Consider the following 17,189-nt stretch of genomic DNA (forward strand, 5'->3'; position numbering starts at 1 on the left):
ATCAAAGCCTTAACCCTAACCTATGCAATATGCCGAGCTAGGGTTAGGGTTAGGATTCCACATAACGTAGACAAATTTTGATAGCATGGCTGTGTTTTTGGGCAGAATTGGAATTGGGGAAAAGTAATGTTTCACTCCTATCTTCACTTTTTTTTTCTTGCATATATGGGTGTATGCACTGCATTGACCAAAAGTAGCCCTAAAAGCAATAAATGGAAGGAAAACGAAAATATGATTCAGATTCTTGCATTTTGCATTTAATGCACAGGTATATTAAGCAATAAAGCCAAAATGTATGGGGTATTCCTGACTCTTAGCCTATTGTAAGCCATGAACCATGCTCACGGAGAATAAAATTCAGCATCAAATTTCAATAATGGAAAACTTGTCAAAAGTGGAAATTCACCATTGTTGATGCATTCTCCTTGCTTGTATGAGGTTGCTCAGTCATTTCAGACTAATATTTGATTCTTTAAAGTATATTTTCTACTGAAATGAGTGAAGGATTGTGTAAACTCTTTGAAAAAAGCCCTAACCCTAACCTTTGCAAAATGCCGAGCTAGGGTTAGGGTTAGGATTCCACATAACGTAGACAAATTTTGATAGCATGGCTGTGTTTTTGGGCAGGATTGAAATTGGGGAAAAGTAATGTTTCACTCCTATCTTTACTTTTTTTTTCTTGCATATATGGGTGTATGCACTGCATTGACCAAAAGTAGCCCTAAAAGCAATAAATGGAAGGAAAATGAAAATATGATTCAGATTCTTGCATTTTGCATTTAATGCACAGGTATATTAAGCAATAAAGCCAAAATGTATGGGGTATTCCTGACTCTTAGCCTATTGTAAGCCATGAACCATGCTCACGGAGAATAAAATTCAGCATCAAATTTCAATAATGGAAAACTTGTCAAAAGTAGAATTTTACCATTGTTGATGCATTCTCCTTGCTTGTATGAGGTTGCTCAGTCATTTCAGACTAATATTTGATTCTTTAAAGTATATTTTCTACTGAAATGAGTGAAGGATTGTGTAAACTCTTTGACCAAAGCCCTAACCCTAACCTTTGCAAAATGCCGAGCTAGGGTTAGGGTTAGGATTCCACATAACGTAGACAAATTTTGATAGCATGGCTGTGTTTTTGGGCAGGATTGGAATTGGGGAAAAGTAATGTTTCACTCCTATCTTTACTTTTTTTTTCTTGCATATATGGGTGTATGCACTGCATTGACCAAAAGTAGCCCTAAAAGCAATAAATGGAAGGAAAATGAAAATATGATTCAGATTCTTGCATTTTGCATTTAATGCACAGGTATATTAAGCAATAAAGCCAAAATGTATGGGGTATTCCTGACTCTTAGCCTATTGTAAGCCATGAACCATGCTCACGGAGAATAAAATTCAGCATCAAATTTCAATAATGGAAAACTTGTCAAAAGTAGAATTTTACCATTGTTGATGCATTCTCCTTGCTTGTATGAGGTTGCTTAGTCATTTCAGACTAATATTTGATTCTTTAAAGTATATTTTCTACTGAAATGAGTGAAGGATTGTGTAAACTCTTTGATCAAAGCCCTAACCCTAACCTATGCAAAATGCCGAGCTAGGGTTAGGGTTAGGATTCGACATAACGTAGACAAATTTTGATAGCATGGCTGTGTTTTTGGGCAGGATTGGAATTGGGGAAAAGTAATGTTTCACTCCTATCTTTACTTTTTTTTTCTTGCATATATGGGTGTATGCACTGCATTGACCAAAAGTAGCCCTAAAAGCAATAAATGGAAGGAAAATGAAAATATGATTCAGATTCTTGCATTTTGCATTTAATGCACAGGTATATTAAGCAATAAAGCCAAAATGTATGGGGTATTCCTGACTCTTAGCCTATTGTAAGCCATGAACCATGCTCACGGAGAATAAAATTCAGAATCAAATTTCAATAATGGAAAACTTGTCAAAAGTAGAATTTTACCATTGTTGATGCATTCTCCTTGCTTGTATGAGGTTGCTTAGTCATTTCAGACTAATATTTGATTCTTTAAAGTATATTTTCTACTGAAATGAGTGAAGGATTGTGTAAACTCTTTGATCAAAGCCCTAACCCTAACCTATGCAAAATGCCGAGCTAGGGTTAGGGTTAGGATTCCACATAACGTAGACAAATTTTGATAGCATGGCTGTGTTTTTGGGCAGGATTGGAATTGGGGAAAAGTAATGTTTTACTCCTATCTTCACTTTTTTTTTCTTGCATATATTGGTGTATGCACTGCATTGACCGAAAGTAGCCCTAAAAGCAATCAATGGAAGGAAAACGAAAATATGATTCAGATTCTTGCATTTTGCACTTAATGCACAGGTATATTAAGCAATAAAGCCAAAATGTATGGGGTATTCCTGACTCTTAGCCTATTGTAAGCCATGAACCATGCTCACGGAGAATAAAATTCAGCATCAAATTTCAATAATGGAAAACTTGTCAAAAGTAGAATTTTACCATTGTTGATGCATTCTCCTTGCTTGTATGAGGTTGCTTATTCATTTCAGACTAATATTTGATTCTTTAAAGTATATTTTCTACTGAAATGAGTGAAGGATTGTGTAAACTCTTTGATCAAAGCCCTAACCCTAACCTATGCAAAATGCCGAGCTAGGGTTAGGGTTAGGATTCCACATAACGTAGACAAATTTTGATAGCATGGCTGTGTTTTTGGGCAGGATTGGAAATGGGGAAAAGTAATGTTTTACTCCTATCTTTACTTTTTTTTTTCTTGCATATATGGGTGTATGCACTGCATTGACCAAAAGTAGCCCTAAAAGCAATAAATGGAAGGAAAATGAAAATATGATTCAGATTCTTGCATTTTGCATTTAATGCACAGGTATATTAAGCAATAAAGCCAAAATGTATGGGGTATTCCTGACTCTTAGCCTATTGTAAGCCATGAACCATGCTCACGGAGAATAAAATTCAGCATCAAATTTCAATAATGGAAAACTTGTCAAAAGTAGAATTTTACCATTGTTGATGCATTCTCCTTGCTTGTATGAGGTTGCTTAGTCATTTCAGACTAATATTTGATTCTTTAAAGTATATTTTCTACTGAAATGAGTGAAGGATTGTGTAAACTCTTTGATCAAAGCCTTAACCCTAACCTATGCAATATGCCGAGCTAGGGTTAGGGTTAGGATTCCACATAACGTAGACAAATTTTGATAGCATGGCTGTGTTTTTGGGCAGAATTGGAATTGGGGAAAAGTAATGTTTCACTCCTATCTTTACTTTTTTTTTCTTGCATATATGGGTGTATGCACTGCATTGACCAAAAGTAGCCCTAAAAGCAATAAATGGAAGGAAAATGAAAATATGATTCAGATTCTTGCATTTTGCATTTAATGCACAGGTATATTAAGCAATAAAGCCAAAATGTATGGGGTATTCCTGACTCTTAGCCTATTGTAAGCCATGAACCATGTTCACGGAGAATAAAATTCAGCATCAAATTTCAATAATGGAAAACTTGTCAAAAGTGGAAATTCACCATTGTTGATGCATTCTCCTTGCTTGTATGAGGTTGCTTAGTCATTTCAGACTAATATTTGATTCTTTAAAGTATATTTTCTACTGAAATGAGTGAAGGATTGTGTAAACTCTTTTATCAAAGCCCTAACCCTAACCTATGCAAAATGCCGAGCTAGGGTTAGGGTTAGGATTCCACATAACGTAGACAAATTTTGATAGCATGGCTGTGTTTTTGGGCAGGATTGGAAATGGGGAAAAGTAATGTTTTACTCCTATCTTTACTTTTTTTTTCTTGCATATATGGGTGTATGCACTGCATTGACCAAAAGTAGCCCTAAAAGCAATAAATGGAAGGAAAATGAAAATATGATTCAGATTCTTGCATTTTGCATTTAATGCACAGGTATATTAAGCAATAAAGCCAAAATGTATGGGGTATTCCTGACTCTTAGCCTATTGTAAGCCATGAACCATGCTCACGGAGAATAAAATTCAGCATCAAATTTCAATAATGGAAAACTTGTCAAAAGTAGAATTTTACCATTGTTGATGCATTCTCCTTGCTTGTATGAGGTTGCTCAGTCATTTCAGACTAATATTTGATTCTTTAAAGTATATTTTCTACTGAAATGAGTGAAGGATTGTGTAAACTCTTTGACCAAAGCCCTAACCCTAACCTATGCAAAATGCCGAGCTAGGGTTAGGGTTAGGATTCCACATAACGTAGACAAATTTTGATAGCATGGCTGTGTTTTTGGGCAGGATTGGAATTGGGGAAAAGTAATGTTTTACTCCTATCTTCACTTTTTTTTTCTTGCATATATGGGTGTATGCACTGCATTGACCGAAAGTAGCCCTAAAAGCAATCAATGGAAGGAAAACGAAAATATGATTCAGATTCTTGCATTTTGCACTTAATGCACAGGTATATTAAGCAATAAAGCCAAAATGTATGGGGTATTCCTGACTCTTAGCCTATTGTAAGCCATGAACCATGCTCACGGAGAATAAAATTCAGCATCAAATTTCAATAATGGAAAACTTGTCAAAAGTGGAAATTCACCATTGTTGATGCATTCTCCTTGCTTGTATGAGGTTGCTCAGTCATTTCAGACTAATATTTGATTCTTTAAAGTATATTTTCTACTGAAATGAGTGAAGGATTGTGTAAACTCTTTGACCAAAGCCCTAACCCTAACCTTTGCAAAATGCCGAGCTAGGGTTAGGGTTAGGATTCCACATAACGTAGACAAATTTTGATAGCATGGCTGTGTTTTTGGGCAGGATTGGAATTGGGGAAAAGTAATGTTTCACTCCTATCTTTACTTTTTTTTTCTTGCATATATGGGTGTATGCACTGCATTGACCAAAAGTAGCCCTAAAAGCAATAAATGGAAGGAAAATGAAAATATGATTCAGATTCTTGCATTTTGCATTTAATGCACAGGTATATTAAGCAATAAAGCCAAAATGTATGGGGTATTCCTGACTCTTAGCCTATTGTAAGCCATGAACCATGCTCACGGAGAATAAAATTCAGCATCAAATTTCAATAATGGAAAACTTGTCAAAAGTAGAATTTTACCATTGTTGATGCATTCTCCTTGCTTGTATGAGGTTGCTCAGTCATTTCAGACTAATATTTGATTCTTTAAAGTATATTTTCTACTGAAATGAGTGAAGGATTGTGTAAACTCTTTGACCAAAGCCCTAACCCTAACCTTTGCAAAATGCCGAGCTAGGGTTAGGGTTAGGATTCCACATAACGTAGACAAATTTTGATAGCATGGCTGTGTTTTTGGGCAGGATTGGAATTGGGGAAAAGTAATGTTTCACTCCTATCTTTACTTTTTTTTTCTCGCATATATGGGTGTATGCACTGCATTGACCAAAAGTAGCCCTAAAAGCAATAAATGGAAGGAAAATGAAAATATGATTCAGATTCTTGCATTTTGCATTTAATGCACAGGTATATTAAGCAATAAAGCCAAAATGTATGGGGTATTCCTGACTCTTAGCCTATTGTAAGCCATGAACCATGCTCACGGAGAATAAAATTCAGCATCAAATTTCAATAATGGAAAACTTGTCAAAAGTAGAATTTTACCATTGTTGATGCATTCTCCTTGCTTGTATGAGGTTGCTTAGTCATTTCAGACTAATATTTGATTCTTTAAAGTATATTTTCTACTGAAATGAGTGAAGGATTGTGTAAACTCTTTGATCAAAGCCCTAACCCTAACCTATGCAAAATGCCGAGCTAGGGTTAGGGTTAGGATTCGACATAACGTAGACAAATTTTGATAGCATGGCTGTGTTTTTGGGCAGGATTGGAATTGGGGAAAAGTAATGTTTCACTCCTATCTTTACTTTTTTTTTCTTGCATATATGGGTGTATGCACTGCATTGACCAAAAGTAGCCCTAAAAGCAATAAATGGAAGGAAAATGAAAATATGATTCAGATTCTTGCATTTTGCATTTAATGCACAGGTATATTAAGCAATAAAGCCAAAATGTATGGGGTATTCCTGACTCTTAGCCTATTGTAAGCCATGAACCATGCTCACGGAGAATAAAATTCAGAATCAAATTTCAATAATGGAAAACTTGTCAAAAGTAGAATTTTACCATTGTTGATGCATTCTCCTTGCTTGTATGAGGTTGCTTAGTCATTTCAGACTAATATTTGATTCTTTAAAGTATATTTTCTACTGAAATGAGTGAAGGATTGTGTAAACTCTTTGATCAAAGCCCTAACCCTAACCTATGCAAAATGCCGAGCTAGGGTTAGGGTTAGGATTCCACATAACGTAGACAAATTTTGATAGCATGGCTGTGTTTTTGGGCAGGATTGGAATTGGGGAAAAGTAATGTTTTACTCCTATCTTCACTTTTTTTTTCTTGCATATATTGGTGTATGCACTGCATTGACCAAAAGTAGCCCTAAAAGCAATAAATGGAAGGAAAATGAAAATATGATTCAGATTCTTGCATTTTGCATTTAATGCACAGGTATATTAAGCAATAAAGCCAAAATGTATGGGGTATTCCTGACTCTTAGCCTATTGTAAGCCATGAACCATGCTCACGGAGAATAAAATTCAGCATCAAATTTCAATAATGGAAAACTTGTCAAAAGTAGAATTTTACCATTGTTGATGCATTCTCCTTGCTTGTATGAGGTTGCTTAGTCATTTCAGACTAATATTTGATTCTTTAAAGTATATTTTCTACTGAAATGAGTGAAGGATTGTGTAAACTCTTTGATCAAAGCCTTAACCCTAACCTATGCAATATGCCGAGCTAGGGTTAGGGTTAGGATTCCACATAACGTAGACAAATTTTGATAGCATGGCTGTGTTTTTGGGCAGAATTGGAATTGGGGAAAAGTAATGTTTCACTCCTATCTTTACTTTTTTTTTCTTGCATATATGGGTGTATGCACTGCATTGACCAAAAGTAGCCCTAAAAGCAATAAATGGAAGGAAAATGAAAATATGATTCAGATTCTTGCATTTTGCATTTAATGCACAGGTATATTAAGCAATAAAGCCAAAATGTATGGGGTATTCCTGACTCTTAGCCTATTGTAAGCCATGAACCATGCTCACGGAGAATAAAATTCAGCATCAAATTTCAATAATGGAAAACTTGTCAAAAGTAGAATTTTACCATTGTTGATGCATTCTCCTTGCTTGTATGAGGTTGCTTAGTCATTTCAGACTAATATTTGATTCTTTAAAGTATATTTTCTACTGAAATGAGTGAAGGATTGTGTAAACTCTTTGATCAAAGCCCTAACCCTAACCTATGCAAAATGCCGAGCTAGGGTTAGGGTTAGGATTCCACATAACGTAGACAAATTTTGATAGCATGGCTGTGTTTTTGGGCAGGATTGGAATTGGGGAAAAGTAATGTTTTACTCCTATCTTCACTTTTTTTTTCTTGCATATATTGGTGTATGCACTGCATTGACCGAAAGTAGCCCTAAAAGCAATCAATGGAAGGAAAACGAAAATATGATTCAGATTCTTGCATTTTGCACTTAATGCACAGGTATATTAAGCAATAAAGCCAAAATGTATGGGGTATTCCTGACTCTTAGCCTATTGTAAGCCATGAACCATGCTCACGGAGAATAAAATTCAGCATCAAATTTCAATAATGGAAAACTTGTCAAAAGTAGAATTTTACCATTGTTGATGCATTCTCCTTGCTTGTATGAGGTTGCTTATTCATTTCAGACTAATATTTGATTCTTTAAAGTATATTTTCTACTGAAATGAGTGAAGGATTGTGTAAACTCTTTGATCAAAGCCCTAACCCTAACCTATGCAAAATGCCGAGCTAGGGTTAGGGTTAGGATTCCACATAACGTAGACAAATTTTGATAGCATGGCTGTGTTTTTGGGCAGGATTGGAAATGGGGAAAAGTAATGTTTTACTCCTATCTTTACTTTTTTTTTTCTTGCATATATGGGTGTATGCACTGCATTGACCAAAAGTAGCCCTAAAAGCAATAAATGGAAGGAAAATGAAAATATGATTCAGATTCTTGCATTTTGCATTTAATGCACAGGTATATTAAGCAATAAAGCCAAAATGTATGGGGTATTCCTGACTCTTAGCCTATTGTAAGCCATGAACCATGCTCACGGAGAATAAAATTCAGCATCAAATTTCAATAATGGAAAACTTGTCAAAAGTAGAATTTTACCATTGTTGATGCATTCTCCTTGCTTGTATGAGGTTGCTTAGTCATTTCAGACTAATATTTGATTCTTTAAAGTATATTTTCTACTGAAATGAGTGAAGGATTGTGTAAACTCTTTGATCAAAGCCTTAACCCTAACCTATGCAATATGCCGAGCTAGGGTTAGGGTTAGGATTCCACATAACGTAGACAAATTTTGATAGCATGGCTGTGTTTTTGGGCAGAATTGGAATTGGGGAAAAGTAATGTTTCACTCCTATCTTTACTTTTTTTTTCTTGCATATATGGGTGTATGCACTGCATTGACCAAAAGTAGCCCTAAAAGCAATAAATGGAAGGAAAATGAAAATATGATTCAGATTCTTGCATTTTGCATTTAATGCACAGGTATATTAAGCAATAAAGCCAAAATGTATGGGGTATTCCTGACTCTTAGCCTATTGTAAGCCATGAACCATGTTCACGGAGAATAAAATTCAGCATCAAATTTCAATAATGGAAAACTTGTCAAAAGTGGAAATTCACCATTGTTGATGCATTCTCCTTGCTTGTATGAGGTTGCTTAGTCATTTCAGACTAATATTTGATTCTTTAAAGTATATTTTCTACTGAAATGAGTGAAGGATTGTGTAAACTCTTTTATCAAAGCCCTAACCCTAACCTATGCAAAATGCCGAGCTAGGGTTAGGGTTAGGATTCCACATAACGTAGACAAATTTTGATAGCATGGCTGTGTTTTTGGGCAGGATTGGAATTGGGGAAAAGTAATGTTTCACTCCTATCTTTACTTTTTTTTTCTTGCATATATGGGTGTATGCACTGCATTGACCAAAAGTAGCCCTAAAAGCAATAAATGGAAGGAAAATGAAAATATGATTCAGATTCTTGCATTTTGCATTTAATGCACAGGTATATTAAGCAATAAAGCCAAAATGTATGGGGTATTCCTGACTCTTAGCCTATTGTAAGCCATGAACCATGCTCACGGAGAATAAAATTCAGCATCAAATTTCAATAATGGAAAACTTGTCAAAAGTAGAATTTTACCATTGTTGATGCATTCTCCTTGCTTGTATGAGGTTGCTTAGTCATTTCAGACTAATATTTGATTCTTTAAAGTATATTTTCTACTGAAATGAGTGAAGGATTGTGTAAACTCTTTGATCAAAGCCCTAACCCTAACCTATGCAAAATGCCGAGCTAGGGTTAGGGTTAGGATTCCACATAACGTAGACAAATTTTGATAGCATGGCTGTGTTTTTGGGCAGGATTGGAAATGGGGAAAAGTAATGTTTTACTCCTATCTTTACTTTTTTTTTCTTGCATATATGGGTGTATGCACTGCATTGACCAAAAGTAGCCCTAAAAGCAATAAATGGAAGGAAAATGAAAATATGATTCAGATTCTTGCATTTTGCATTTAATGCACAGGTATATTAAGCAATAAAGCCAAAATGTATGGGGTATTCCTGACTCTTAGCCTATTGTAAGCCATGAACCATGCTCACGGAGAATAAAATTCAGCATCAAATTTCAATAATGGAAAACTTGTCAAAAGTAGAATTTTACCATTGTTGATGCATTCTCCTTGCTTGTATGAGGTTGCTCAGTCATTTCAGACTAATATTTGATTCTTTAAAGTATATTTTCTACTGAAATGAGTGAAGGATTGTGTAAACTCTTTGACCAAAGCCCTAACCCTAACCTATGCAAAATGCCGAGCTAGGGTTAGGGTTAGGATTCCACATAACGTAGACAAATTTTGATAGCATGGCTGTGTTTTTGGGCAGGATTGGAATTGGGGAAAAGTAATGTTTTACTCCTATCTTCACTTTTTTTTTCTTGCATATATGGGTGTATGCACTGCATTGACCGAAAGTAGCCCTAAAAGCAATCAATGGAAGGAAAACGAAAATATGATTCAGATTCTTGCATTTTGCACTTAATGCACAGGTATATTAAGCAATAAAGCCAAAATGTATGGGGTATTCCTGACTCTTAGCCTATTGTAAGCCATGAACCATGCTCACGGAGAATAAAATTCAGCATCAAATTTCAATAATGGAAAACTTGTCAAAAGTGGAAATTCACCATTGTTGATGCATTCTCCTTGCTTGTATGAGGTTGCTCAGTCATTTCAGACTAATATTTGATTCTTTAAAGTATATTTTCTACTGAAATGAGTGAAGGATTGTGTAAACTCTTTGACCAAAGCCCTAACCCTAACCTTTGCAAAATGCCGAGCTAGGGTTAGGGTTAGGATTCCACATAACGTAGACAAATTTTGATAGCATGGCTGTGTTTTTGGGCAGGATTGGAATTGGGGAAAAGTAATGTTTCACTCCTATCTTTACTTTTTTTTTCTTGCATATATGGGTGTATGCACTGCATTGACCAAAAGTAGCCCTAAAAGCAATAAATGGAAGGAAAATGAAAATATGATTCAGATTCTTGCATTTTGCATTTAATGCACAGGTATATTAAGCAATAAAGCCAAAATGTATGGGGTATTCCTGACTCTTAGCCTATTGTAAGCCATGAACCATGCTCACGGAGAATAAAATTCAGCATCAAATTTCAATAATGGAAAACTTGTCAAAAGTAGAATTTTACCATTGTTGATGCATTCTCCTTGCTTGTATGAGGTTGCTCAGTCATTTCAGACTAATATTTGATTCTTTAAAGTATATTTTCTACTGAAATGAGTGAAGGATTGTGTAAACTCTTTGACCAAAGCCCTAACCCTAACCTTTGCAAAATGCCGAGCTAGGGTTAGGGTTAGGATTCCACATAACGTAGACAAATTTTGATAGCATGGCTGTGTTTTTGGGCAGGATTGGAATTGGGGAAAAGTAATGTTTCACTCCTATCTTTACTTTTTTTTTCTCGCATATATGGGTGTATGCACTGCATTGACCAAAAGTAGCCCTAAAAGCAATAAATGGAAGGAAAATGAAAATATGATTCAGATTCTTGCATTTTGCATTTAATGCACAGGTATATTAAGCAATAAAGCCAAAATGTATGGGGTATTCCTGACTCTTAGCCTATTGTAAGCCATGAACCATGCTCACGGAGAATAAAATTCAGCATCAAATTTCAATAATGGAAAACTTGTCAAAAGTAGAATTTTACCATTGTTGATGCATTCTCCTTGCTTGTATGAGGTTGCTTAGTCATTTCAGACTAATATTTGATTCTTTAAAGTATATTTTCTACTGAAATGAGTGAAGGATTGTGTAAACTCTTTGATCAAAGCCCTAACCCTAACCTATGCAAAATGCCGAGCTAGGGTTAGGGTTAGGATTCGACATAACGTAGACAAATTTTGATAGCATGGCTGTGTTTTTGGGCAGGATTGGAATTGGGGAAAAGTAATGTTTCACTCCTATCTTTACTTTTTTTTTCTTGCATATATGGGTGTATGCACTGCATTGACCAAAAGTAGCCCTAAAAGCAATAAATGGAAGGAAAATGAAAATATGATTCAGATTCTTGCATTTTGCATTTAATGCACAGGTATATTAAGCAATAAAGCCAAAATGTATGGGGTATTCCTGACTCTTAGCCTATTGTAAGCCATGAACCATGCTCACGGAGAATAAAATTCAGAATCAAATTTCAATAATGGAAAACTTGTCAAAAGTAGAATTTTACCATTGTTGATGCATTCTCCTTGCTTGTATGAGGTTGCTTAGTCATTTCAGACTAATATTTGATTCTTTAAAGTATATTTTCTACTGAAATGAGTGAAGGATTGTGTAAACTCTTTGATCAAAGCCCTAACCCTAACCTATGCAAAATGCCGAGCTAGGGTTAGGGTTAGGATTCCACATAACGTAGACAAATTTTGATAGCATGGCTGTGTTTTTGGGCAGGATTGGAATTGGGGAAAAGTAATGTTTTACTCCTATCTTCACTTTTTTTTTCTTGCATATATTGGTGTATGCACTGCATTGACCAAAAGTAGCCCTAAAAGCAATAAATGGAAGGAAAATGAAAATATGATTCAGATTCTTGCATTTTGCATTTAATGCACAGGTATATTAAGCAATAAAGCCAAAATGTATGGGGTATTCCTGACTCTTAGCCTATTGTAAGCCATGAACCATGCTCACGGAGAATAAAATTCAGCATCAAATTTCAATAATGGAAAACTTGTCAAAAGTAGAATTTTACCATTGTTGATGCATTCTCCTTGCTTGTATGAGGTTGCTTAGTCATTTCAGACTAATATTTGATTCTTTAAAGTATATTTTCTACTGAAATGAGTGAAGGATTGTGTAAACTCTTTGATCAAAGCCTTAACCCTAACCTATGCAATATGCCGAGCTAGGGTTAGGGTTAGGATTCCACATAACGTAGACAAATTTTGATAGCATGGCTGTGTTTTTGGGCAGAATTGGAATTGGGGAAAAGTAATGTTTCACTCCTATCTTTACTTTTTTTTTCTTGCATATATGGGTGTATGCACTGCATTGACCAAAAGTAGCCCTAAAAGCAATAAATGGAAGGAAAATGAAAATATGATTCAGATTCTTGCATTTTGCATTTAATGCACAGGTATATTAAGCAATAAAGCCAAAATGTATGGGGTATTCCTGACTCTTAGCCTATTGTAAGCCATGAACCATGCTCACGGAGAATAAAATTCAGCATCAAATTTCAATAATGGAAAACTTGTCAAAAGTAGAATTTTACCATTGTTGATGCATTCTCCTTGCTTGTATGAGGTTGCTTAGTCATTTCAGACTAATATTTGATTCTTTAAAGTATATTTTCTACTGAAATGAGTGAAGGATTGTGTAAACTCTTTGATCAAAGCCCTAACCCTAACCTATGCAAAATGCCGAGCTAGGGTTAGGGTTAGGATTCCACATAACGTAGACAAATTTTGATAGCATGGCTGTGTTTTTGGGCAGGATTGGAATTGGGGAAAAGTAATGTTTTACTCCTATCTTCACTTTTTTTTTCTTGCATATATTGGTGTATGCACTGCATTGACCGAAAGTAGCCCTAAAAGCAATCAATGGAAGGAAAACGAAAATATGATTCAGATTCTTGCATTTTGCACTTAATGCACAGGTATATTAAGCAATAAAGCCAAAATGTATGGGGTATTCCTGACTCTTAGCCTATTGTAAGCCATGAACCATGCTCACGGAGAATAAAATTCAGCATCAAATTTCAATAATGGAAAACTTGTCAAAAGTAGAATTTTACCATTGTTGATGCATTCTCCTTGCTTGTATGAGGTTGCTTATTCATTTCAGACTAATATTTGATTCTTTAAAGTATATTTTCTACTGAAATGAGTGAAGGATTGTGTAAACTCTTTGATCAAAGCCCTAACCCTAACCTATGCAAAATGCCGAGCTAGGGTTAGGGTTAGGATTCCACATAACGTAGACAAATTTTGATAGCATGGCTGTGTTTTTGGGCAGGATTGGAAATGGGGAAAAGTAATGTTTTACTCCTATCTTTACTTTTTTTTTTCTTGCATATATGGGTGTATGCACTGCATTGACCAAAAGTAGCCCTAAAAGCAATAAATGGAAGGAAAATGAAAATATGATTCAGATTCTTGCATTTTGCATTTAATGCACAGGTATATTAAGCAATAAAGCCAAAATGTATGGGGTATTCCTGACTCTTAGCCTATTGTAAGCCATGAACCATGCTCACGGAGAATAAAATTCAGCATCAAATTTCAATAATGGAAAACTTGTCAAAAGTAGAATTTTACCATTGTTGATGCATTCTCCTTGCTTGTATGAGGTTGCTTAGTCATTTCAGACTAATATTTGATTCTTTAAAGTATATTTTCTACTGAAATGAGTGAAGGATTGTGTAAACTCTTTGATCAAAGCCTTAACCCTAACCTATGCAATATGCCGAGCTAGGGTTAGGGTTAGGATTCCACATAACGTAGACAAATTTTGATAGCATGGCTGTGTTTTTGGGCAGAATTGGAATTGGGGAAAAGTAATGTTTCACTCCTATCTTTACTTTTTTTTTTCTTGCATATATGGGTGTATGCACTGCATTGACCAAAAGTAGCCCTAAAAGCAATAAATGGAAGGAAAATGAAAATATGATTCAGATTCTTGCATTTTGCATTTAATGCACAGGTATATTAAGCAATAAAGCCAAAATGTATGGGGTATTCCTGACTCTTAGCCTATTGTAAGCCATGAACCATGTTCACGGAGAATAAAATTCAGCATCAAATTTCAATAATGGAAAACTTGTCAAAAGTGGAAATTCACCATTGTTGATGCATTCTCCTTGCTTGTATGAGGTTGCTTAGTCATTTCAGACTAATATTTGATTCTTTAAAGTATATTTTCTACTGAAATGAGTGAAGGATTGTGTAAACTCTTTTATCAAAGCCCTAACCCTAACCTATGCAAAATGCCGAGCTAGGGTTAGGGTTAGGATTCCACATAACGTAGACAAATTTTGATAGCATGGCTGTGTTTTTGGGCAGGATTGGAATTGGGGAAAAGTAATGTTTCACTCCTATCTTTACTTTTTTTTTCTTGCATATATGGGTGTATGCACTGCATTGACCAAAAGTAGCCCTAAAAGCAATAAATGGAAGGAAAATGAAAATATGATTCAGATTCTTGCATTTTGCATTTAATGCAAAGGTATATTAAGCAATAAAGCCAAAATGTATGGGGTATTCCTGACTCTTAGCCTATTGTAAGCCATGAACCATGCTCACGGAGAATAAAATTCAGCATCAAATTTCAATAATGGAAAACTTGTCAAAAGTAGAATTTTACCATTGTTGATGCATTCTCCTTGCTTGTATGAGGTTGCTTAGTCATTTCAGACTAATATTTGATTCTTTAAAGTATATTTTCTACTGAAATGAGTGAAGGATTGTGTAAACTCTTTGATCAAAGCCCTAACCCTAACCTATGCAAAATGCCGAGCTAGGGTTAGGGTTAGGATTCCACATAACGTAGACAAATTTTGATAGCATGGCTGTGTTTTTGGGCAGGATTGGAAATGGGGAAAAGTAATGTTTTACTCCTATCTTTACTTTTTTTTTCTTGCATATATGGGTGTATGCACTGCATTGACCAAAAGTAGCCCTAAAAGCAATAAATGGAAGGAAAATGAAAATATGATTCAGATTCTTGCATTTTGCATTTAATGCACAGGTATATTAAGCAATAAAGCCAAAATGTATGGGGTATTCCTGACTCTTAGCCTATTGTAAGCCATGAACCATGCTCACGGAGAATAAAATTCAGCATCAAATTTCAATAATGGAAAACTTGTCAAAAGTAGAATTTTACCATTGTTGATGCATTCTCCTTGCTTGTATGAGGTTGCTCAGTCATTTCAGACTAATATTTGATTCTTTAAAGTATATTTTCTACTGAAATGAGTGAAGGATTGTGTAAACTCTTTGACCAAAGCCCTAACCCTAACCTATGCAAAATGCCGAGCTAGGGTTAGGGTTAGGATTCCACATAACGTAGACAAATTTTGATAGCATGGCTGTGTTTTTGGGCAGGATTGGAATTGGGGAAAAGTAATGTTTTACTCCTATCTTCACTTTTTTTTTCTTGCATATATGGGTGTATGCACTGCATTGACCGAAAGTAGCCCTAAAAGCAATCAATGGAAGGAAAACGAAAATATGATTCAGATTCTTGCATTTTGCACTTAATGCACAGGTATATTAAGCAATAAAGCCAAAATGTATGGGGTATTCCTGACTCTTAGCCTATTGTAAGCCATGAACCATGCTCACGGAGAATAAAATTCAGCATCAAATTTCAATAATGGAAAACTTGTCAAAAGTGGAAATTCACCATTGTTGATGCATTCTCCTTGCTTGTATGAGGTTGCTCAGTCATTTCAGACTAATATTTGATTCTTTAAAGTATATTTTCTACTGAAATGAGTGAAGGATTGTGTAAACTCTTTGACCAAAGCCCTAACCCTAACCTTTGCAAAATGCCGAGCTAGGGTTAGGGTTAGGATTCCACATAACGTAGACAAATTTTGATAGCATGGCTGTGTTTTTGGGCAGGATTGGAATTGGGGAAAAGTAATGTTTCACTCCTATCTTTACTTTTTTTTTCTTGCATATATGGGTGTATGCACTGCATTGACCAAAAGTAGCCCTAAAAGCAATAAATGGAAGGAAAATGAAAATATGATTCAGATTCTTGCATTTTGCATTTAATGCACAGGTATATTAAGCAATAAAGCCAAAATGTATGGGGTATTCCTGACTCTTAGCCTATTGTAAGCCATGAACCATGCTCACGGAGAATAAAATTCAGCATCAAATTTCAATAATGGAAAACTTGTCAAAAGTAGAATTTTACCATTGTTGATGCATTCTCCTTGCTTGTATGAGGTTGCTCAGTCATTTCAGACTAATATTTGATTCTTTAAAGTATATTTTCTACTGAAATGAGTGAAGGATTGTGTAAACTCTTTGACCAAAGCCCTAACCCTAACCTTTGCAAAATGCCGAGCTAGGGTTAGGGTTAGGATTCCACATAACGTAGACAAATTTTGATAGCATGGCTGTGTTTTTGGGCAGGATTGGAATTGGGGAAAAGTAATGTTTCACTCCTATCTTTACTTTTTTTTTCTCGCATATATGGGTGTATGCACTGCATTGACCAAAAGTAGCCCTAAAAGCAATAAATGGAAGGAAAATGAAAATATGATTCAGATTCTTGCATTTTGCATTTAATGCACAGGTATATTAAGCAATAAAGCCAAAATGTATGGGGTATTCCTGACTCTTAGCCTATTGTAAGCCATGAACCATGCTCACGGAGAATAAAATTCAGCATCAAATTTCAATAATGGAAAACTTGTCAAAAGTAGAATTTTACCATTGTTGATGCATTCTCCTTGCTTGTATGAGGTTGCTTAGTCATTTCAGACTAATATTTGATTCTTTAAAGTAT

Source organism: Lepisosteus oculatus, chromosome 21 (genome assembly GCF_040954835.1).
Source record: "Lepisosteus oculatus isolate fLepOcu1 chromosome 21, fLepOcu1.hap2, whole genome shotgun sequence".
Lineage (NCBI taxonomy): Eukaryota > Metazoa > Chordata > Actinopteri > Semionotiformes > Lepisosteidae > Lepisosteus > Lepisosteus oculatus.